The 25,121-nt window shown below is 43.0% G+C and overlaps 1 long non-coding RNA gene across 1 annotated transcript in view; it reads right to left on the minus strand.

Annotated features, from left to right (window-relative positions):
• Positions 1 to 209: 209 nt before the first annotated feature.
• Positions 210 to 25,121, minus strand: part of LOC131382427 (uncharacterized) — a 62,593-nt gene continuing 37,681 nt past the window's right edge. The window contains exons 2-3 of the long non-coding RNA XR_009211910.1: positions 4,116 to 4,171; positions 210 to 320 (exon numbers count right to left, since the gene is read on the minus strand). This is a non-coding gene — a long non-coding RNA (uncharacterized LOC131382427). The remainder of the gene's footprint in view (positions 321 to 4,115; positions 4,172 to 25,121) is intronic.

The raw sequence follows: 25,121 nt of genomic DNA on the forward strand, positions 1-25,121 counted from the left end.
AAGTAAAACGCAGAGCCACAGCCAGCCTTGGGTGTAAGAAAGGAGGGCCACAACCTGATAAAGAAGCTCAGAGAGGTAGCATTAATCAGGAACCATGCCTAGCTGCCCACTTGCCTTCAATAACAGCAGACTCGCCCCAGGGCCATTCTGCTTCACCACTTTGGGAGGTGTGCATAAATTAATGTCTCAGTATAACAAGAACCACCTCACTCACCGTGTGCCATCCACCATGCCAAGTGCTTTGCGTGTATTCTCTCATTTCATTATCCCAGGGGCCCAATAAGGCAGATCTCACCAATCCCACTTCACAGATGCAAAACCTGGAGATCAGGAGAGTTTAGTCACATGTTTAAGATCACATAGTTGGTAAAGCCAGGGTTTGAACTCAGATATTTCCAACTCCAAAGCTTATGCTTTTATCCCTAATACTGCTGTTCTCAGCTCTTGCAGCATCCCAAGGAACCTGGGTCCTTCTAGCCATCACTCTTCATGGTATCCAGGCAGGAACAGCACACAGGCTGCTGCTCCCCTCCTGTGCTCGTTAGTCAGGACTTCATGGCCATGCATCCTGCTGGGCTCAGCCTCCACTGCAGAACTCTGCTGAAAGCCATGCTTGTAAGCAGCTGCTGCCAGCCCATCTGAGGGCTGCATGAGCAAACATAACGGACACACTTGGTTAGTAGTGAGTGAAGTGGAAGTAGAGGCCAGCAAATGCGATTTTTCTCATAGTGGGGAAGAGAGTATCTCTGAGAAAAAGATACTCCTAACCCCTTTTGCCATGTGTGTCCCTCTCTCCATTCCCACAGCTGTCAGCCTGGCTCATGGGCTCTTTGTCTCCTTGGACCACACTGTGGCCATGTAAGTCCTAGCATAAATCCAAGCACACCTCTCTCCAGCTCATCCTTCAGGGGGTCTCCAGTGCTCCAGGGTGAAGGGAATCCTCCTTAGCTAGAAACCTCCTCCCAGGAAAGGCCCTTGGCTGCCTTGGCCACCTGGAGAAGGCCCTCTCCGCTTACAAGATTCAGCAAGATTCAGCTCAAGGATATGGACAGACATACACCAAGTTATTGATATTGATGACCTCCCAAATTGAGATTAGAAGAGGCTAGAGGGAAATTGTCAACACTGCAATTATTCAGCTCTGTATTGTTTAAATATTTATCATGGTTTAAAAAGTCATGACAGAATCAAAAAGTAAAAAACATATAAAGGTGGAAAAATGATATACATTCCCAGATGCCTCCCCGCTCCGCACCTGGGTGTATAAGACTCAGTATCCAGAATTTTTGACTGCACTTTGGCTGCCCCAGTTAGATTTCTCACTCCTTGAAAGCAAGAACTCTCTTTCACATCATCAAATCTGTAGCACAACTGTCACTTATTAAAACCATTTGTTTTCTTAGAATCACGTTAACCACGTGGCTGATGTCCTCTCTCATGATAGTCAGGAGCCTTTGCAAAGGACTACCCAAAGCCACCACAGAATCCTCCAAAATAGAGCTAGTAACCTAGACAAGAAAGATCAGACCAGTGTGATCCATGAAACTGTACAGGACACATGATCCATTTCTTCAATAAACAGCACAGGAGAGAAAAAGATTCTTGGCCGGGCGCAGTGGCTCACGCTTGTAATCCCAGCACTTTGGGAGGCCGAGGCAGGCGGATCACGAGGTCAGGAGATCGAGACCACGGTGAAACCCCATCTCTACTAAAAATACAAAAAATTAGCCGGGCGTGGGGGTGGGCGCCTGTAGTCCCAGCTACTCTGAGAGGCTGAGGCAGGAGAATGGCGTGAACCCGGGAGGCGGAGCTTGCAGTGAGCCGAGATTGCGCCACTGCACTACAGCCTGGGCGACAGAGCGAGACTCCGTCTCAAAAAAAAAAAAAAAAAAAAAAAAAAGAAAAAGATTCTTAAAAGAGACTTAAGAACTTTAACAACCAAATTCAGCATGTGCATATTTTTAGATCTTAACAAAACAACTCCAAAGAGACATTTGAGACAATTAGGGGAATTTGAACAATGATGGGGTAGTGGAGGGTGTGAAGAATCATTGTTAATTTTGTTAGGTGTGATAAATAGTGATTATGCTTTAAAAAAAAAAAAAAGTCCATACTGACATCTGTAATTCCAGCACTTTGGGAGGCCGAGGAAGGCAGATCACTTGAGGTCAGGAGTTCGTAACCAGCCTGGCCAACATGGTGAAGCCCCATCTCTACTAAAAACACAAAAATTAGCTGGGCATGGTGGCACGTGCCTGTAATTCCAGCTACTTGGGAGGCCAAGGCAGGAGAACCACTTGAACCTGAGGTGGAGGTTGCAGTGAGCCGAGGTCGCGCCACTGCACTCCAGCCTGGGCGACAGAGACAGAGTAAAAAAAAAAAAAAAACAGTCTATATTGGATATGGGTAAAATCATGTCTAAAAATTGCTTTAAAATACTCCAGTATTTAAAAAAAAAAAGAGTACCAGGATAAGCAGATGAAACAAGATTAGGAAAATGTGTTGCTAATTGCTGAAGCTGAATGAGCAGTTATGGGGTCTTGATTCTGCTCTCTTTTTATGTCTTTTGAAAGATTTTCATACTGAAAAGTTTTAAAAGTAAACTTAAATGAGCTTCTAATTTAACACTGTGTGTGCGTGTGTGTGTGTACACACACAGAGACACACAGTCCATGAACTGTCTGCCTCAGAATCACCTGGTATGCTTGTTAAAATGCAGATTCTCCAGGTCTCTCTGACACCCCCACCCACTCCCAGGCTCTAATACACCCATGTTTCTGGTAGGAGGATTCCGCTAAGAATATCCATAAAGCCTACTTGCCAGGAGCAGCCTCAGTATACACCCAGTGCCCTGTGTTATTACTGACACTGCCCTTTACCCTCAAGAGTGTCCCAGTCCAGACAACATTGTAGCTAGTCACCCAAGTCAGAGTGAGCCATGCTGTTTCATGTTCTCCTCTCTTGCTGCCCCCACCTGCATCTGCTGAACCCCACTTACCTACCAAAGCCCAGCTCAAGCACAGCCCCCAAGACCTTCTCTAATGGCTCCAAGTGAGATCATTCCTCCACCCTTTAACCACTGACCTGCAGCCTGAGGGCACATAGTGCTGTCCTCTAGCATACCCGCCTGGATGGCCATGCCATGCTTGCGTGTCACTAGCCAGGGAACTCTTTAAAGGCAAGGACCAGGCCAGGTGCGTTGGCTCACGCCTGCAATCCTAGCACTTTGGGAGGCCAAGGCGGGTGGATTACCTGGGGTCAGGAGTTCAAGACCACCCTGGACAACATGGCGAAGCCTTGTCTCTACTAAAAATACAAAAATTAGCCAGGCATGGTGGCAGGTGTCTATAATCCCAGCTACTTGGGAGGCTGAGGCAGGAGAATTGCTTTAACCGGGAGTGTGGGTGGGTGGGAGGCGGGTGGGGGTGTGGAGGTTGCAATGAGCCGAGATCACACCACTGCACTCCAGCCTGGGTAAAAAAGTGAAACTCCATCTCAAAAAAAAAAAAAAAAAAAGTACCATGCCTTATGTACCTCCTTCTCCCCAGTGCCTGGCACAGAATGGATGTTTAGGAAAATGTTTATCCAGTGAATTATTAAGCAAAGGAATTAATAAATAGAGTCATTGTGCTGGGCATCTCATAGAAACGTCTATGTTTATTTATTTTGAGAGTGATTTTGTCTTTGTCACCCAGGTGAGTCATGGCACAGTCGGCCCCTGCAACTCTGCCTCCAAGTTCAAAAATCTGCTGCCGATTACAGGTGCCCGCCACCACGCCTGACTAATTTTTGTATTTTTGGTAGAGACGGGGTGTTACCATGTTGGTCAGACTGGTCTCGAACTCCTGACCTCAGGCGATCTGCCTGCCTTGGCCTCCCAAAGTGCTGGAATTACAGGGCTGAGCCACTGTACCCAGCTAAATTCTTATGTATCATCATGATTAATGGCCCCAACCTTTTTGGCACCAGGGACTAGTTTCATGGAAGACAGTTTTTCCATGGTCTGGGGGTTGGGGGTGATGGTTTGGGATGATTCAAGCACATTGCATTTATTGTGCACTTTATTTCTATTATTATTACATTGTAATATATAATGAAATAATTATACAACTCACCATAATGTAGTCAGCGAGAGCCCTCAGCTTGTTTTCCTCCATCTAGATGGTCTCATCTAGGGGTGATGGGAGACAGTGACAGATCATCAGGCATTAGATTCTTATAAGGAGCATGCAACCTAGATCCTTCACATGCACAGTTCACAATAAGGTTTATGCTCCTATAACAATCTGATGCCATTGCTGATCTGAAAAGAAGTGGAGCTCAGGCGCTAAAGTGAGCAATGGGGAGTGGCTGTAAATACAGATGAAGTTTCTTTCACTCCTCTGCTGCTCACCTCCTGCTATATGGCCTAGTTCCTAACGGGCCACAGACCTGTACCCGTTCATGGCCCAGGGGCTGGGGACCTCCAGTCGTGATTAAATGTTAGGCTGTCTTAATTTAAAATTTCTAGTGTAAAATCTGGGCAAAGCATTGGGGAAATTTGATACATTATCAGGCAGAAAGAAATTAGAATTCCAAAAATCATGTGTACACTAATTGTAACTATAAAAACATATCTTATTATTATTTTCATAAGAACAAAACCCAAAAGGTAACATGCAAAAAAAAAAAAAAAAAAAGTAGTAGGGATCTAGGAGGCTGCAGTTCTGCTTTCCAAATATTCTTTGCTTGTTTGTGTTCCTTAATAAGGAAGAAGAAGAAAGAGGAGGACAAAATGGAGATTCCAGACTGTTTTGGTCTGGTCGTAGTTAACCTGCATGACTAATTCTAGCACCACAGATCCTTGCCAAGGCCTCCATCCACCAGCCCAATGGGGAAAGTCTCCATTTCCTGTCCCTGGGGTGAGGGGGCATGGCCGGGAATGGAAATGGGTTCGTTTTCCACATAGCACACAGGGCTTCCCCCAGCTTGATCAAGTCTGGCAAGACCTGCCACCTGGAAGACAGGGAAGTCTTAATAAATGTACATATTCTGCTCTCCCTATGCAGGCGAGTGCACACCAGGTATTTAAAAGAACAAAGAGCTTAAACAGTCACTTTGTTTCGACTGAACTGGAGAATTCGGGGCTTTCTATTCATCCTGCAAGGAGCCTGCTCAAGTATTAACAGATACCAATCTAGTAAACTGTGCAGCAAGCACCATTATTTTCTTCTCAATCTATTTTACCTGCCACATTTCCCAGGGGCAGATTGGAAAATATGTGGTAATTATATATTGATATAGTGTGGGAACAGGTTATATACGGACCTTTTGTACCTAGCTTCCTTATTAACCAGCTAAAATGTGCTCTGTGGGATCCTTCTTTGCTCTTTAAGAAATCTCCTGAGCTGAGCTCTTATTTTGCTGTTTACGATTTTCTCCTAAACTGTGAGCTTTATGAGGACCTCACATGAACCACACCGAGATGGGACTTTGAGGCACAGCCCTGGTGTCCTCCTTGCTGGGCAAGGATTCAATCCAAAGCCAGCCTCCACCTTCAGTGGACAGGTGACTTCCACACAAAGACACAAGAACAGCTTCACCAGGCTGGCTGCCTGCTTCCTGCACCACCTAATTAAGGAAGAGTTAGTCAGCATGAAAAGTACTTATTAGGAAACAGTACACTGGATCATACTTGTGGGCTTTCAGAAGAAATAAATTACCTTTTTTTTTTTTTTTAGAGGAACATAGCAACAAGTTTCACGGTAGGCTTTCCTCACCAACACTAATGATAATAGCACCCAGTGAAGAAGCTACCGGAGACAGTGAACAGCCACCTCTGGGAACTTCAATGGTCTTTACTCGGATGAGTCTCTAGAATGTTTAAGCAGAAGGAGGGAGAGGCAGCTAGCCTCATGTCAAAGACGTTCATGGTGAGGGGCAAGGAGGAGAGCAAGTGGTGAGCCATGAGCACTTTGGGCCTGCTCCCCGGGATCAAGTGATCTCTGTGAATCTCAGCGCTAAGAGAAAGTGAAGAAGTCATGTAACCCACGTACCAAGGGCCTGCTAGCCTGTTCCAAGGTTGTCCTGTCACTCAGCATTCCCTGTGGGCATGATGACGCCAAATTCCAGCCGGGCCAACTCTTCCCAGCTTCCCTGACCTCAGGGCCACCCATCAAAGGTGGCAAACGACAGGTCACTGAATGGGGCGTCATCTGACCTGTGCTCTCCCAAGAGCTCTGATGCTCCACTAGCAAGCTGGCCTCCTGCCGGGCTTCTGTCTTTGTGCCCTTTCTGATCGGAATATGAGAAAGGAGGGACACAGTGCGAGATCATTTAGGTCCCATCCAGCTGTAACCAGGGACCGCATACAGGAAAACCCACTGAAATCAGCTGCCTTTTGCTAGCCTAGTCTCGTCTGTCTATATGGCTCTCTTGTCAAAAGATATCCCGAGGAGGCTGAGCTGAATGACTGCGCAGGGAGTAGAGCTGACTTCTGTCAGGTAGATCTGAAAAGGGCACAAAGGAAAGGCAACTTGCCCGTGGACGTGGGACTCTGCCAACTAAAAATTCAAGTCCAGAATTCATCATCTAACTTACTAAATACAACCTTTTCCAACACCACCCCATGCCACCCTCAAAAAATAAAAACCAAGCAGTATAACTGTAGCAATAAAGTAATTAGGGAAGCACACTCTCTCTAAAATGAAACCACCAATACTGTAACTTCCAGCTAAATTTAATTACCATCTAATTTCCTTTACAATAGATGACCTAGTTTTTGGACAATATTCTCAGAAAAGAGATTATATGTGGGTGTAAAAATCTGTCCTATCTTGGGAAAGCAGAGAGACCATTTACTGGCCTCACCGAATCCATCCAGATATAAATATGTGCAAGGCGAATGGATAAGATGCAGCCCCGCTGAAGGAACACACTCTGTTCTTACACAAAGGCTAAAACAGCATGTGGTCCAACGATTATGCCTCTAACAAAAAGCAATTCCACAGAGACCCAAGAGCTATTTGTCAGACTTGCCGACTGACTTCCAGAGGCCAGCCCTGAACATCTTGTAGGAAGAGCCAGGCTGTGTCTCTGCCCGTCACCTCCTGCATGTGCAGACCCCACCCGTGCACCCCAATTCCCAGGTTCCAGGTCAAGGCACTGGCACAGAGTAGCCCCACATAATGGGATCTGCAGAGGCCTCTCACGCCTCAGAAAGTCCCCTACCTGAAAGGAAAGCAGGGATGCATGCCCAAGGATGCATCCGTCTCACCCTCCCTTCTCACCAAACTTGTCCCGAGCTCAGCACAGTGAATGGTGATACATGAATGACAATGAATGGTGAGATGCTCAGTGAATGAGTAACAAAGCGAAACTGGAGCATCCCAATCCCAGGCAGCCAGAACAACCCTGAGGACACTATCAGCTGCCCCTCCATTTATTATTTCCCATAATTAAAAGTTGGGGAGAAATGAACATCCTGCCCTCAAGGAGTTCAGAGCCTAGATGGGAAATAAATATGTAAACAAGTAATCGCAGAAGCATAATAAGTTCTGTGGCAGGAGAGTCCAGGGTGTTATAGGGGGACTAGGTAGGAGGGAGAGGAGTCAGAGAAGGGGAGTCAGGGTGGCTCCCCAGAGCCCAGCGCCTTGATGCCCAGATCTAGGTGCACAGGGATGGGGAGGGATGGGAGAGATAGAACACTCCAGGCAAAGATATCCGCAAGTGCAAAGGCTGCAGACAGAGAGGGGATGGCAGTGTGAGAAGCAAAGGGTTCCATGGCCTGGGTGTGGGAGAGATAAGAAGAGGTAGACCAGGCTGCTGTGAAGCCAATGTTGGGAGGTGCAGGCAATGGTATTGATATCTGATCTCGTGACTTTGGAGGGACATTGAGAGGTTTTAGGCAGGCCAGTGACAAGTTCAGTTTTGTGTTTAAGAACGATGGCACTGAAATGACATGATGTCTGGGTATTGCAAAATATAAAAACGTGTTACTCAAGCAAAATATAAAAACCAAAAGGGAGACTGATTTTTTAAAATGATGAACTGTTGATAATGAAGACAAGTGATGGGTATGTGAGGGTTCATGATATTATTCATTCTATTTTTGTGTAAGTTTAAACTTTTCATAGTAGATATATTTGTAATCACATGAATTATTAAAAAAATGAGATCTGAAGAAGTCCTATTAAATTCATACTTTTTTTTCAATGTTAAATATCCTAATTTAGTAGCCAAAAACTAATGGGAGAGTATTTGGGTATTTTTTTTCCACATTTAAAAAATATCACTGTGCTGCAGGATGGAGACTAAATTGGGAGAAAGAAGAGAGAAGACAGGAGCCATTAGGGGGCCTCGGTAGGGCCACAGGTGAGGAATGGCGGTGCTTATACCAACCCAGTGGCAGAGCAGATGAAGGAACGGAGCTAAAACGCTCAGAAGGTGAAATGGCCAGAACTCAGTGACTGACTTCGACATGAACGAATCGTGCATTCAATCACTCTCTCCGCAAAGATTTAGGGCCACCTGCTTTGCCAGGGACTGTGGAAGAATAAAAAGGCAGGACCAAGAGGCAAGACATCAGCATAGCTCTCTGTGACAGTAACAAGATGAAATAAGCTAAAAGGATAAAAACAGTTTTGCAAAGGAGTAAAAAGTAAAAAGCTGTAAGTAAACATTAGCTTAAAACACACTGGAATGAAAACCAATAACATCAAAAAATGCTGGAAAATAAATTTGATGAGTTGAACAGTGCACTTAAAATGTTAGAACTGTAAGAGAGCCAAGATAAAATAAACACTAAGATCACATCATAAAAGACAAATAATACAATAAAAACTACAGATAAAAAGGCAAAAGTAAATAATATTAGCTAATGGAACATATTAAAAAGATTAAATAGTGAAATAAAATCATTTAGGATGCATAAATTTTGCTAAAAGCACATTCTAACCAAAAGGTAATACTGGAAATACAGGCTGCAATACAGAAACCAGCACAGAGGTGAGCAGCCCGGGCCATCTGATCAACCTCACCACCCATCACCACTGTGGAGCTCTCTGAGCCCAGCCTGTACTTGCAAGTCCCCAAATCTACCACAATTTCCTTAAAGGACACTGCCTGGGGGAACTGGGGATTATACCACACAAGCCACAGAAAACCCTCATAAAAATCCTCTTTGGATATCTGTTCCTCTCCTCAAAGCTTCCCACCCACAGCACCTGCCAAAAATCTCTCCTTCTCTCATCCTCCCTCTCCGCTATACTATTCACTCCCATGCACACTAGCCTCTCTGCTCCAGCACCCTTGCTTCTGATGAGAGAACCTCCTGGCCTCACCTCTTAGGGAAGGACAGCTCAATGTGAGCCTCCGAATTCTCATCTTGCCAGAAAGTGCCCCCTGGAATGGAATGGATGAAATTCTCCACTTCATTACACACACATATGGCAAGATTCCCTCAACACTGGGTTCTTGGAGGAACAAGTACTACCACTCTTCCCAATGTGGCTCAGGGCCTATCCCTGAGCCCGGCACACAGTCCGTGCTCAGTTAACACCTGTGGTAGGTTAAAAAAAGAAAGAAAAAAGAATCTGTAAACTTCAAGCTGGGTAGGGCTCAAATATCTAACGAACTGAATCCCACAGCAGAGGGTCCCAGCTTCCAACTGATTTCTAATCAGAGCCCCCCAGGGCTCTTATCTATCACATGGGCACCTCCAGCTCCTCCCAGAAGGCACATAAGGTAACAGCAGAGATGCCCTTACTCAAGGGCCACAGCAACAACGAAAGAAGTAAATAACAATGCTGCTGTGTGACCTCAAGGGGAGAGGGCTTCCAGGTAGTGATCAAGGAGGGCTTAATGGAGGAGGAGGAATTGAGCCGAAGACTTGGAAAATGGTTAGGCTGTGTGGATAGAGGGAGAACATGTCAGGATTCCTGGGAATGAACAGGATATGAGCTCACACGCAGAGAGACCACTTCAGCCCTCTACCCCAAAGGCAGCCCCCCTTGCTCCAGGTTTCTGGCAGAAAGCCAGCCAGAGTCCTGCAGGCAGCATTCTGTCCAAGTTGGAGGAAGTTCCCCAAACTGAACAGTAGAAACTGCAGGAGCTGCTGAACTGCCATAAGGCAGGGCCACTGATCTTCTGGCCAAATCACACCTTCCTTTATGATGCAGAAATCCACTCCTGGGCTTTCAGCACACCCTCCAACACGAGGCTATGCAGGCAGCTGCTGCATTTGCATTTGGACAACCATAAGTGTAAGAAGCCATCACACTCTATTGCCTGAAGAAAGAACACAGTAATTCCAGTTGCCTCTTCCATAAGGCACTTCCTGTGACGTTTGAATAGACAACGACAGTTTGCAGCATTATCCTCCTTAGCAAGGATTTGCCTAACCTCTTGTATGAGCTGGATTTCAGTTCTCACTGCCATTTGGATTAAGTAAATCATTACACATACTTATTACCACCAGGACAATTGCTGGCTTTTTATTTTTTCAATTCCAGGGAGAGTGGGAACCTTCTTGGTCTGAGCTTTAGAGAAGACTTGAGGGGGGGTTATCTTATTTCATTCAGGCTGCTATAATAGAATACCAAAAGAATGGGTGTGCCAGGCACGGTGGCTTATGCCTGTAATCCCAGCACTTTGAGAGGCCGAGGCAGGTGGTTCACAAGGTCAGGAGATTGAGATCACCCTGGCTAACACGGTGAAACCCCGTCTCTGCTAAAAATACAAAAAATTAGCCGGGCATGGTGGTGGGTACCTGTACTCCCAGCTACTCGGGAGGCTGAGGCAGGAGAATGGCATGAACCCAGGAAAGGCAGAGCTTGCAGTGAGCCGAGATTGCGCCACTGCACTCCAGTCTGGGCAAAAGAGCAAGACTCCATCTCAAAAAAAAAAAAAGAATGGGTGCCTTATGAGTAACAAACATTTATTTCTTACAGTTCTAGAGGCTGAGAAGTCCAAGATCAAGGCACCACTAGATTCAGTGTCTGGTGAAAGACCATGTCCTGGTTTTTGGATGACTGTCTTCTCATTGTGTCCCCATGTGGTGGACAAGGGAACACTTTCGGGTCTCTTTTATAAGAGCAGTCATTTCATTCATGAGGGCTCTGCACTTATGACCTAAACACCTCCCAAAAGCCTCACCACTTAACACCATCCCCTTGAGGATTAGGTTTCAACACATGAGTTTGGGGGTACACAAGCATTCCATCCCTAGCAGGGGTTCCTCATGTCTATAGCCTTGCATTCCTCTAGAAGAAGATGCTACTCTGAAATTCTTCCTGTTTGCTCCAACCGAAATGCCAATATCACAGATATCTGATAGCAAAGTGAATATGGAACAGCCTCCAATACAGAATTTTCAGGAAATGGTTGAGAACCAGTTTTGTAACTCTCGAGGCCATTACTCAGTGGCCTTTATTTGCTTTGGGAATATAAAATTCTGAGAGTGGAGGAAGGGGAAATGTGTGAAGCAGTTGCTTTGAAGAGAACTATCATGATGCTGGGAGTCCCACCCTAACCCTTCCATGCAGAGGAAGCAGGACTTGCTTTCTGGAGAAGGTGCTTCTGTTGATCCATTCAAAGACCATGAAGAGCATCCCTGTGGTGAGGGAACACTGTGCCCTGGACAGAAAACTGAGCAGGCAGCCGCTGCATTTGGCTTGTGGCAGCTGGAAAGACCACACAGCTGGGCTTGGTCTGAACCTCTAGGGTTTACTGGGACAGGATGCAGACCCTGAGGGAAAGCTAGCCTGGAGCCATTTTAAATCCTGCCCAAAGGCTGCCCAGGAGCGTATGGAGAGTGTGAGATGCTGTGTGGAGGAATGTCAGAGAACAGGGATGAGGGCAGCATGGCAGGAAGGAATTGCACAGCCTGTATCAAGGTAGTGTCAGTGGGCTTCCCAGGCAGAGGGGTTTCCAGCAAACTCCAGGTCAGGAGTTCAAGACCAGCCTGGCCAACATAGTGAAACCCTGTCTCTACTAAAAACAAAAATTAGCTGGGCGAGGTGGTGCACGCCGGTAGTCTCAGCTACTCGGGAGGCTGAGGCAGGAGAATCGCTTGAACCAGGGAGGCAGAGGTTGCAGTGAGCCGAGATCAAGCTACTGCACTCAAGTCTGGCGACAGAGCGAGACTCTGTCTCAATCAGTCAATCAATCAATAAAATTACTTCTCGAAGTTGATGCAGCTACAATGGCTAGAACTGCAGCCCCCCATATTCACATCCGCGGGAGTGAGAGTCAGCTCAAAATATCTGCCAGGCCTGGGAGTGCGACACAGATGGCAGTTCAGCAAGGAGATTTGCTGTCCCTCCTTCCCCTCCTCCCTCCCCTTCTTCCTCCCCCAGTGATTGGGAACAGCAGTTATCCGGTACAGAGAGAAGAGCAGACGAAGCAAGAAGGACATGGCTCTGCTCTTACAAAGGGTCAGCCACAGTGGGGGTCCAGCCACAGGAGGCACAAAATCTCATGCTAATTATATTCAGAGATTTGATTATTGTTGAGGTCTGGAGATTCTATTTTCTGAACTGTGTTTGCAATTAGTATAACTATTGGTTTGCTACCTAAGAGTGAGCAGAAAAGCCACAGACCTGCCCAAATTTTTATCATAGGCAAGAGAAATTTACTCCCCACCCCAGCCTACCTGGTGAAATTTAAAAGGGCAATGAGATATATTTGGTTATATCCCCAAAGTCAAGTTTGTTTGACATGCAATAAAAACCATGATTCACTATTGCTATCAACACAGTCCAAAACTAATTCTTTAAAGCTTTTTTTAAATGTCATACATCTTTTGACCCACAAATTCATGTCTAGGGCCGGGTGCAGTGGCTCACGCCTATAATCTCAACACTTTGGAAGGCCGAGACGGGTGGATCACTTGAGGTCAGGAGTTCAGGACCAGCCTGGCCAACATGATGAAACCCCTCTCTACTAAAAATACAAAAATCAGCCAGGCGTGGTGGCGGGCGCCTGTAATTTCAGCTACTTGTGAGGCTGAGGTAGGAAAATCACTTGAACCCGTGAGGCGGAGGTTGCAGTGAGCCAAGATAGTGCCACTGCACTCCAGCCAGGGCAACAGTGAGACTCTGTCTCAAAAAAAAAAAAAAAAAAAGAATCATGTCTAGAATTTATCCTATGATAATTCTACAATCCAGACTATACAAAAATATTTAGCAAGAAGGGTATTAAATGCAGCATTGTCCATGTGGCAGATATTGTAGTTCAATACAGCCAGCACCAATTTCAGGCCTTTTGTCTGCTGTACAGTAAAGGTATAAAAGCTAAATGTTCATTTCACAGCCTCACTTGCAGCTAAGACTGGTCCTATGACAGACTTCTAACCAACGAAAGAGAGACAAGTCTGCAGATGCTGTCTTTCTGCCTTCTTCTCGAAGCTGATGCAGCTACAATGGCTAGAACTGCAGCCCCCATCTTCAGCTCTTGAGTAAATGGCAAGGGAACTGCAGAGAATTCAGCACTGACGTGATGAGCCACTAAACCTGCCAACTCTCACTCTCTTCAGATCTCTTGTTAGATGAGAATTAACTTCTATTTGCTTAAGACACTGTAGTTGGGTTTTCTGTCACTTGAAGCCAAATGCAACCCATGGTAGCACATGCACATTCGCAGGCACACACTCACACACATACATCACAAGACACGCACATACATGCTATGAAAGAAAGGGTGTAGGGGGATATACCAAAATGTATAGTGGTGAAATTGTATGTCATTTTTGTATTCTTCTTTTTTCCTATTGGTATTTTGTAAATTATCTAAAGTGAACATGTATTGTTTTCACGGAAATAAAGTTATAAAAACCATTTTTTGATAGTGAGGCCCTGCCTGTGCTCACTGAAATGTAGACCTGGTTCTTGGTCCTCAGAGAGCTTTGTTCTATGTTCTTTGCTCTAGACTGGTTCAGCATACGCCTACTCTAAACCATGGCTATGAAATGGAACCAGGTGAGACTACTTAAAACACTACTAAAAAAAGGCTGAGATGAACCAGGCGCCGTGGCTCATGCCTGTGATCTCGGCACTTTGGGAGGCCGAGGCAGGAGGATCACAAGGTCAAGAGATGGAGACCAGCCTGGCCAACATGGTGAAACCCCGTCTCTACTAAAAATACAAAAATTAGCTGGGCGTGGTGGCACACGCCAGTAGTTCCAGCTATTCGGGAGGCTGAGGCAGGAGAATTGCTTGAACCAGGGAGGCAGAGGTCGCAGTGAGCCGAAAACGAACCACTGCACTCCAGCCTGAGAGAGACTAGAGTACAGAGTGAGACTCCGTCTAAATAAATAAATAAACAAATAAATAAAAGCTGAGATGAAATGATAAGGGCAAGGTTCATCAGAGAGAAAGGGCCACATATTTATCATATCTTAGGTGAAATGTGCAAGGCCTTGGAATTAACAAGTGTTATGGCAGAAAGGAGAGACAAATTAAGGATGGTGGAGCCTCTGGGCTGCAGTGACTCAACAGCAGTTGACAGAACTAGGGAGCTGGGGACGGGAGCCAGTTTTGAGGTGGGCAGAACTCAGGAGCTCAACTGCGAACATGCTGTGCTTAAGGTAGATGGTGGGGCCTCCCAGGGGTGAAATGGAGCTGTCTAATGATAGTCCCTTCACCCAGTAAACCCTTCCTGAGCAACGAATACATGTGCTCATACATGTATTCATAGCATAATACAGAATTATGTATACATAATATGTTTACATAGCATAATACAGAATTATGCTAATCATGAGGCTACACACAAAGACAAATAAAAGATGGCAATTGATGTACTCAACAGCTTGCAGTCTAGAAAGAAAGAGAAAATGTGAACACCAATTGTACATCAGTATATAAAGAAGAGCTACAGTTTATAGTAAGGAAGCACAGTTTATACTGACTAGATACCAAGACTTCACAATGATGGTGGACCTTGAACTGAAGCCTGTTGGGTAACACAGTATTTCGAGAGGCAAGGAAGGCAGGGAAGAGATTGACAGGTTAAAGAAATCACATGATCCAAGGCACGAAGATGCAAAGAGCCGTGCATGCTCCAACTGACAACAGCATAGACTTTGTGAAGAGGTGTGGTGGAAGATGGAGATGGGGCCAGCTGGGGAATGATGCAACCTCCAAGCCAAAGAATCCAAACTGTAGCCAGCAGGAAGCCACTGATAAGACTCCAACAGGGTAGAGGCATGACTATAACTGTTGTTGAGAAAGATAACCCCAGTTGTGGAGGGTGAACCTAAGAGACAAGCTGTTAGGGGCAGAGAAACCAGTTATAAAGCCATTGTAATCATCCAGGCAAGAGATAAGAAAACCTTGAACTTGGAGTGTTCAAGGGAAGAGAAAGGAGAAATTGGGAAGACACAGAATGATAGGAGCTTGTGGCTCACTGAGGGGAGAGGAGGGATTTTTGAGTGAAAAAGAAAGATGAGTAGAAAATGCTTAGGGTGTCTAGCCTGAGAGCCTGAGAGGGTGAAGCAGTTTCACTAATAAAATCTTTGCACATTTAATCCTGTCTTGGTGTCTGCTTCCAGAAGTCCTGGACCAACACAGGCTTTTTGGAAGAAGGGCCTACATATTAGCTCAATTCCTGGTATCCAACAGATGTTCAATAAATGAATAAATACAGAAATGAGGGAATCAATGAATAGAAACAAAGTTCCAATAAAGACTTTCAAGACAATAAAAAGAACACAGAAATCACAAAAGAAAACTTCTCTTCCTAATCTGGCTTCTAGAATCAACCCACCTGCTTCCCCTGATTTATCTAAATCCTTCGTTTTTCAACCAGTTCCTCCGGCAAAAAACTGACACAGCCTTTGCAACCCCACGGAGTGCTTCACTGATACTCCCCTGTTCATTACTCAGTGCTCTGAAAAGCCCTTCACTATCAAATTAGTCTCCCCGTGCCCCTGAAAGGAGCCCCTGTTGTTAGATTGGCAGACGGATGGTTTTCCCTACTTGACAGACAGACCAAGTTCACACACCGCAAGTCAGTCCAGGCATCTGTTGGGTTAAAGCCTCTGGAGGACCATGAGACTTTCTCCTATGTACTTAACCAACTATTTCAGCACCTTTGTCTTATTTCAGAAGCCAAGCTGAATCTTCCTGAGCAAGGAGTTGCAGATTTGGTGGATTTATGCTCAGCATGTCAAGGCCCAGAAACTCATTATGTCACAGAAAATCATTTGTTCAGTAAAACCACAAAAGCATAAACAAAAAAAGAAACCAATGAGCCACATGGCAAGAAAAGTATATAAAACAGCAGGAATCACACACACTCCAATCCCATTAGGAAAATAGGAGGTGATTACAAGCAAAAAAAGAAACAAATGGCTTTAATGCTCTTCTGTGGAATGGTTGCAGTTCTTCCCTGAGCCATTGCTTATGAAAATAAATTTACTGATTTCTGGCAAGCTAGGCTACATATATATATATATACACATATTTTATATATATATACATATTATATATATATACATATATACACACATATTATATATATACATATTATATATACATATTATATATACATATTATATATATACATATTATATATACATATTATATATACATATTATATATATACATATTATATATACATATTATATATACATATTATATATATACATATTATATATACATATTATATATACATATTATATATACATATTATATATATACATATTATATATATACATATTATATATATGCATATTATATATATACATATTATATATATGCATATTATATATATATACATATTATATATATATATATATGACTTAATTTAGTCTAAACAGGCCCATCTAAACATCTAAAATATGATGCTTCGACTATGATATTAATCAAGTCCAGGCCATTGCTTCAATCACTATGTGGCCTGGGAAGTTTCATGAGAAAAAAGCTACTCCATACACAACCCTAAACCATTCTGCTGGCCAAGGCCAGTCTTCCTACCAAGCCCATGTGTGCCATACACAATTGTCAGTGGACAATTTTCCCAACTTGGAAAACCAATACAAAAACTTTTATGCTTTAAATATGGTTAATCATTATGCATCAAAACCATTTTTTAATTTATGCCATGTCATGACTGAGTTATGTCTCTCTCAAGATTCGTATGTTGAAGTCCTAACCCCCCAGTACCTCAGAATATGACTGTATTTAGAGATAGGGTCTTTAAAGAGGTAATTAAGTGAAAATGGTCATTAGGGTGAGCCCTAATTCAATATGACTGGTGTCCTTATAAGAGAAAACTTGGGCACAGACATGAACAAAGGAAGATCATGTGAAGACATAAGGAGAAGATGGCCTTCTACAAGCCAAGGAGAGAGGCCTCAAAACATACCAATCCTGCTGACACCTTGATCTTGGACTTCAAGCCTCCAGGACTGTGAGACAATACATGTCTGTTGCTTAAGCTACAGCCTGTAGTACTTTGTTATTTCAGCCATGGCAACCTAACACATGCCACATTTCCTTTTAGTAACTTTGCAACTCCAATAGAACATAAGCCCAGGAGCACGGGGATTTTTGTAGGATTGGATTACTGCAGTCTTCCCAGCATGTAAAATAATGCCTGGGACAGAATTGACACTTGAAATGGTTAATTTTAGGTGTCAGCTCAACTGGATTAAGATATATCTAGATAACTGGTAAAGTATTTCTGGGCATGACAATGAGGGTGTTTCCTGAGAAGACTGGCATATAAGTTGGTAGACTGAGTAGAGAAGATCCACCCTCAACATGGTGGGAACCATCCAATTGGCTGGGGGCCTGGATAGAACAAAAAGGCAGAGAAAAGGTGAATTTGTGCTCTCGCTCGCTGTCTCTCTCTCCCTGCCCTCCTGCCCACACCCACCCCACCCCTGCTCAGGGCTGGGACACCCTTCTTTCTCCTGTCCTTTGACATCAGAACTTTAGGTCGTCCAGCCTTTAGACTCCAGGACTTGCAACGGCAGCAATTTTCTCACCCCCCTGCCCCCACTCCAGGTTCACAAACCTTTGGCCTTTTACTGAGAGTTAAACTATTAGCTTCCAGGTTCTGAGGCTTTGGAACTTGGACTGAGTCATGTCACCAGCTTCCTCAAGTCTCCAGCTTGCAGAAAGCCTATCATGGAACTTCTGAGTCTCCATAATCACATGAGCTAATTCCCCTAATAAATTCCGTCTCATATATATGCATGGCATATATATATATATATATATATGTATATATATGTATATATATATACACACACACACACATATATAATATATATGGTCATTAGGATGAGCCCTAATTCATATATATATGCCATATGGCATATATATTCTATTGGTTCTGTCTCCCTGACACAACACTCAATAAATATCTGTTGAAAAAATGGATATAAGAAACTTGAAGCTTTGCTAATAAGATTGGGAACAAGGCAAAAATGTCCCCCCTCACCACTGCTTTTCAATATTATTCTGAAAGTCCTAGCTGAGGCAATAAGACAATAAACGGAAATGAAAGGCATATAGAATGAGAAAGAAGAAATAAAATGTTGTATGCAGATGACATAATTTTCTATGTAGAAAAATCTGAAAGAATTGACAAAAAACCTCCTGAAACTAATAAGCAATTATGGCAAGGTTGCACAATACAAGGTTAATATTCAAAGGTTAATCATTTTCCTATATCCCAGCAATGAACAAGTGGACTTAAAAACAATACATTTATATTAGCACACAAAAATATGAAATACTTAGGTACAAATCCAGCAAAATATATACAAGATCTACATGAGGAAAACTACAAAACTCTGATAAAGACATCAAAGAAAAACTAAGTAAATGGAGAGTTATTTCATGTTCATGGATAGAAAGACTCAATATTGTCAAAATATCAATTATTTTCAACTGATCTACAGATTCAAGGCAATCTCAATCAAAATCTCGGCAGACTATTTTGAAGATATTAACAATTCCACAATTCCACAATTGTGCTTGGTATTTACCCAAAGGAGTTGAAACTTATGCTCATATAAAAACCTGCACATAGATGTGTATAACAGTTTTATTCATAATTGCCAAAACCCAGAAGCAACCAAGATGTCCTTCAGCAGGGGAATGGATACACAGTGGTATACCTAGACAATGAAATATTATTTGGTACTAATTCTAAAGTTTATACAAAAAGACAAAAGATCCAAAATAGTCAAAATCATACTGAAGAAGATCAAAGTTGGAGGAATGACACTGCTCGGCTTCAAGAATTACAGTACTAAAAGTAAACTAAAACAAGTCAACTTGATGACAAAGCCTACACTAATCAAAACAGTGTGGTATGGGCCAAAAAAAAATAGACAAATAGATAAATGGAACAGAATAGAGAGCTCAGAAATAGACCTACATATATATAGTCACTGGTTTATGGCAAAATCAAAGGCAACACATGGAGAAAAGATAGTATTTTCAACAAATGTTTATAGAAAAACCAACACCCGCATGAAAAACAAAAAAGAATTTAGACACAGACGTTACAACCTTCACAAAAACTAACTTGAATAGATCAAAGACCTAAATATAAAATGCAAAACTGTAAAACTCTCAGAAGATGACATAGGAGAAAATCGAGATGACCTGGGTTTGGCAAAGACTTTTTAGATACAACATCAAAGGAACGATCCATGAAAGAAAAGGCTGATAAGCTGGATTTCAGTAAAATTCAAATTTTCTGCTCTGTGAAAGTCACCATCAAGAGAGCAAGAAGAGCCACAGACTGGGAGAAAATATTTGTCAAACACATGTCTCTTAAAGGACTAATATCCAAAATATACAAAGAACTCTTAAAACTCAACACTAAGAAAACAAAACAAGCTAATTTTTTAAATGGCCTGAAGACCTAACCAGATACCTCACCAAAGAAGATATACAGATTGCAGATAAGCATATGAAAAGATGTATCCATCATTTGTTATCAGGGAAATATAAGCTAAGACAATAATAAAATACCACAGCACACCTATTAGAAGGGCCTAAATCCAAAACACTGAGAACACCAAATGCTGGCGAGGATGTGAAGCAACAGAAACTCTCATTCATTCCTAGGTGGGAATGCAAAATAGTAGTCACTTTGGAAAACAGTTTAGCAGTTTCTTACAAAACTAAATATACCCTTAATATAAAATTATGCAATTGTGCTTAGTATTTACCCAAAGGAGTTGAAACTTATGCTTATACAAAAACCTGTACATAGATGTGTATAACACTTTTATTCATAATTGCCAAAACCTGGAAGCAACCAAGATGTCCTTCAGTGGGGGAATGGATACACAGTGGTATATCTAGACAATGAAATATTATTCGGTACTAAAATGAAATGGGTTATCAAGCCTTGAAAAGAATAGAGGGAACTTTTATGCATATTATCACTCAGTGAAAGACGCCAGTCTTAAAAGGCTACATACTGAATCATTCCAACTATATGACGTTCCGGGAAAGATAAAACTATGGACACAGTAAAAAACAAGACCAGTGGTTGTCAGGAATTAAAGGGAGAAGGAGGAATGAATAAGCAGAACACAGAGGATTTTTAGGGCAGAAAAATTTTATGTATGATTCCATAATGGTGGATACCTGTCATTATAAATTCGTCCAAACTCATAAAATGTGCAAAACCAGGAGTGAGTCTTAAGGTGAATTATTGACTTTGTGTGATAATGATTTGTCAATGTCAGTTCATCAGTTGTAACATATGTGCCACTCTGGTAGGGAATGTTGACAATGGGAGAGGCTATGCATGTATGGGGCAGGAGGTATATGGAAAATCTCTAATTTCTTCTCAATTTTGCTGTCAACCTAAAATAGCTCTACAAAATAGTATATTTAAAAAATAAAAGAATGGAGACTTACATACCATCCATCTAAAATATTAGTTCTGAACTCCTTTTCCTCTCCTATTCCACTCAAGTCAAATCCTGGTTATATTGTTGAAAAACTGGTTTAGAGAATCCAAACCACCAATCACTGCAATGGGCTGTATTCATTTCTGCCCGGCAAATATACAGTCCAGTCAGATGTGTTCTCTAAATCTGCTTCCTCTTGGATACAAGAGGCATGAACCATCAGTGCGGAAATCCCTAAGATTATTTATATACCCAAAGGACTATAAATCATGCTGCTATAAAGACACATGCACACGTACGTTTATTGTGGCACTATTCACAATAGCAAAGACTTGGAACCAACCCAAATGTCCAACAATGATAGACTGGATTAAGAAAATGTGGCACATGTACACCATGGAATACTATGCAGCCATAAAAAATGATGAGTTCATGTCCTTTGTAGGGACATGGATGAAACTGGAAAACATCATTCTCAGTAAACTATTGCAAGGACAAAAAACCAAACACTGCATGTTCTCACTCATAGGTGGGAATCGAACAATGAGAACTCATGGACACAGGAAGGGGAACATCACACTCCGGGGACTGTTGTGGGGTGGGGGGGTGGGGGGAGGGCGGAGGGACAGCATTAGGAGATATATCTAATGCTAAATGACGAGTTAATGGGTGCAGCAAAACAACATGGCACATGGATACATATGTAACAAACCTGCACATTGTGTACATGTACCCTAAAACCTAAAGTATAATAATAAAAAAAAAAAAAGATTATTTACGGAAGTGGGACCTACTGTTATTTCTGTTCCCATCTCCAGAAGGTTTAAGTCAGATACCTTCCAGAACAGTCTAAATGTGGAGGCAGGAAGAGGGGTGGGGAAGATAAAAGACTTTTGGATTAAAAGTGAGGAGTTGGCCAGGCGCAGTAGCTGACGCCTGTAATCCCAGCACTTTGGGAGGCCAAGGCGGGTGGATCACCCTCATAAGGTCAGGAGTTCAAGACCAGCCTGGCCAACATGGTGAAACCCTGTCTCTACTAAAAATACAAAAAAATTAGCCAGGCATGGTGGTGCACACCTATAGTCCCAGCTACTCAGGAGGCTGAGGCAGAAAAAATCACTTGAACCCAGGAGGCCGAGGTTGCGGTGAGCTGAGATGGCACCACTGCACTCCAGCCTGGGCAACAGAGTGAGACTCCGTCTCAAAAAACAAACAAAAAAAAAAAGTGAGGAGTTCTGGGCCACTGATGAAAAACTATTTAACCTTTCCGGACCTTGATTTATCATTTGTAAAATTAGAATAATATTTTCCTTACATCCTTTACAAGATTATAATGAGAAAAAAAGGAGAAAACAGAACAAAAATTGCTAATGAAAGCACAAAGTTCTAAGAATATTTAAATAACACTAACTCTAATTAAATCAGAGTACACAGTCCATATTTAGGCATAGGAGAAAAGAAAGACTAGAAGGAAATACACCCAGTCAGTTATCTCTGGCAGATAATTGTCGTTATCTCTGAATGGTAACATAAGGGTGATTTTCATTTCCTCATTTCTTCTTTCCATATTTTTCTAATTTTTAAATAATAAACATAGTAGTGTGTTAAGCAGAAAAAATAGTCTAAAAGGAAAATGTGTGGGTCAGTGAGATCCCACTTTCTCCCTTGGTTACATTGGTTGCCTTCTGGACATTTTATTGCTCTGTTTCTAAGTGTTACACTTAGAAGCTGGGTAAAAGAAATAAAAGAAGGTCAGCTTCAAACCAATCAATTTCTGTTGCATGTTAGCACTCCTTTGAAAGGATTTGATAGAAAGAGGCGGCTGAAACCTCGTGGCTGGAATAAGGCTTAGACAGCATGTTTGCATTTCAACCATTCAGGCTGCCCTCACTCCCTGCTACTATAATTTAACTCTACCATGCTGTTTCATCTCATTTGGGAACCACATATGAAGTTGTTATGGAAATTACTTAATGGAAAAAAATGTTCATAGATTCTCAGGTAAAGAGGTACAATGTAGAAGTTCCAGAGGTAAAGAGGTACGATGTAGAAGTTTTGTGCATATGTGATTTATAAAGTGGTACTGCATACTCAGACTCAATACATCAGCAATGGATTGGCTGCTGACCATAATGGTAACAAAAACATATACTTTTATGGGAACAAAACATATACTTTTATCACTGAACTAAATACTTCTTGAGCCCCCACAATATGCTAAACAGAATGATGACAAAGACAGACTCAATCCCCTGGCACCTAACACAGTGTCTGAATATATAGAGGCTCCCAATCAACGATTGCTGAATGACTGTACAAACCTCTTGTGCCTGACTGTCCTCACAAATGTGGGCAGGACTGTCCCTGAAGGGACTGGAACCCCCAGTCACCCTAAGGAAAAGAGGCAGGTTATCATGGGTGAGCCAGTTGTATGTCCCTTTCACCAACACCACTACCTCCGAAATAAGGGGGAAACTTTATCCCTTCAGAATGAAATTAAAATCAAAGATAAAGGAGAGGAATAAATGTCTCAAAAGCTAAACTGAGCATCACAGGCAAAATATTAGATGATCCTAAGGAATACTGTTAATTTTGTGGAGGGGGGAGTGATAATGTTGGTTTACACTTTTTAAAAAGTGTTTTTGTATTGAAGCATGTAAGAATGAAGTAACATGAAGCCTGGTATTGTTTCTGAAGAATCTGGGAAGGAGGGTGGGCAGTGGGAAAATTAGGGACCTAGGACACAAAAGCTGTGGGATCAGCGAGACTGGCCACATGTTGGTTATGAGGGAAGCTGGGTGATAGGAACAGGCAGGAACGCCAGTGGTTCCTACACTTGTCTGTGCATCAAAACCAGCCAGGGAGTGTCAAATACGCTGATACCTGCGTTCCACCCACAGAGACAGTGATTTACATGGTCTGGGAAAGTGACTCGGCTTTGGAATTTTTAAAAGATCCCCCAAGTGATTCTAATATGCAGGAAACACTATTCTCTATACTTCTGAGATTCAGTAAATTGCAGAACAAAAGTGTCTTTTAATGTAACAGGCACAAAAGGGTAGTTAAGCATAAGAAGAGGGGCAAGGGGCAGCCCCTGCCTCCCACATTGTCTGAGGATGAAGGGCTCGCTTGTCTCCCCTCTAAGTCCTTTGGTCCCAGCCTCCTCTGCCAGCAGCTGTCTCCCCATCTCTTTGTTTCTGACTCGGGGTACAGTCCACATTCAATGGCACAACCACAACAACCCACTGTCCCCTACAAATGGCACCACCCTCAAGCCCACAGAAGGACCCCTTGATTGTAGCTATTCCCCCTGACACTTCCAGTGAGCCTGGACTCCACAATGAAGCCATCTTTCCTCCCTCCCTCTTCCACTTTACCACCCTCACCCCATTCTCACTCCTCTCTTTCTTTTGTGACAGTGAATTATCCACTTTTGCCTCCCACTAGGAAGGTGAGACCAGGGCTTCCTAACAGCCTCATGATTGAGTTTAATCATCCTTGGATGGAAGGATGTTTTTTTACCAACTCATTTCCAGCAGGACCTGCAAACCCCTCTCACCTGGTTTTCCAAAGACTCCCACAGGCAGACCCATCTTATGGGATAATGCTTTATTTTAAGCAGAATGTCTCAATAATAGGTTCCATGTTCTCAGCTGTGCTCATGGTGGGGCTGTGATTTTCCTTCATGAAAATGCTATTATTACAGAACTACAGGGTCTCCATCCTCCCAACAAGTCTTCTATTATTTGTGGGGAAATGCTGCTTTAGAGAGGGATTTGCATGTGGTTCTCTCAAGTGAGCCAAGCATGGCTGATAAAAAATGCCCTACAAACCATAACTTCAGCAAGCCTCCCTGACATTCACCAAACACCTAGCTGTGTGGCCAGAAGTTCACCGCAAAGGTGAAAAGACCCCCCAAGTGAAAGAGAAGACCCAGAGAATGGAATTCTGACTACACCTGTGGCTCCTTTATTCTTCTAAGCCACCTGTGAGGCCATCTGGGCCCTCAAGAAGGGCAGGGAAACAACAGGTATTAAGGACCTACTGTGTGCAGCTGCTCTGCACAGAAGCAAGGACTAAAAGTCAGCAAGGGAAGCAGGTAGAGTTGGGTGTGCAATACGGTGTGGTGGGGACTGCAGCCTACACGCTGTAGAAAGAAGGCAACCACTACATAGTTTCAGACCACTGTTTGATGTGGAAATATTGATTCAGTGTAGCCATGTCTATTTTTTTCCAGAGAAGTTGGAGGCCT

This window comes from Hylobates moloch, unplaced genomic scaffold (assembly GCF_009828535.3).
Source record: "Hylobates moloch isolate HMO894 unplaced genomic scaffold, HMol_V3 SCAFFOLD_24, whole genome shotgun sequence".
Taxonomy (NCBI): domain Eukaryota; kingdom Metazoa; phylum Chordata; class Mammalia; order Primates; family Hylobatidae; genus Hylobates; species Hylobates moloch.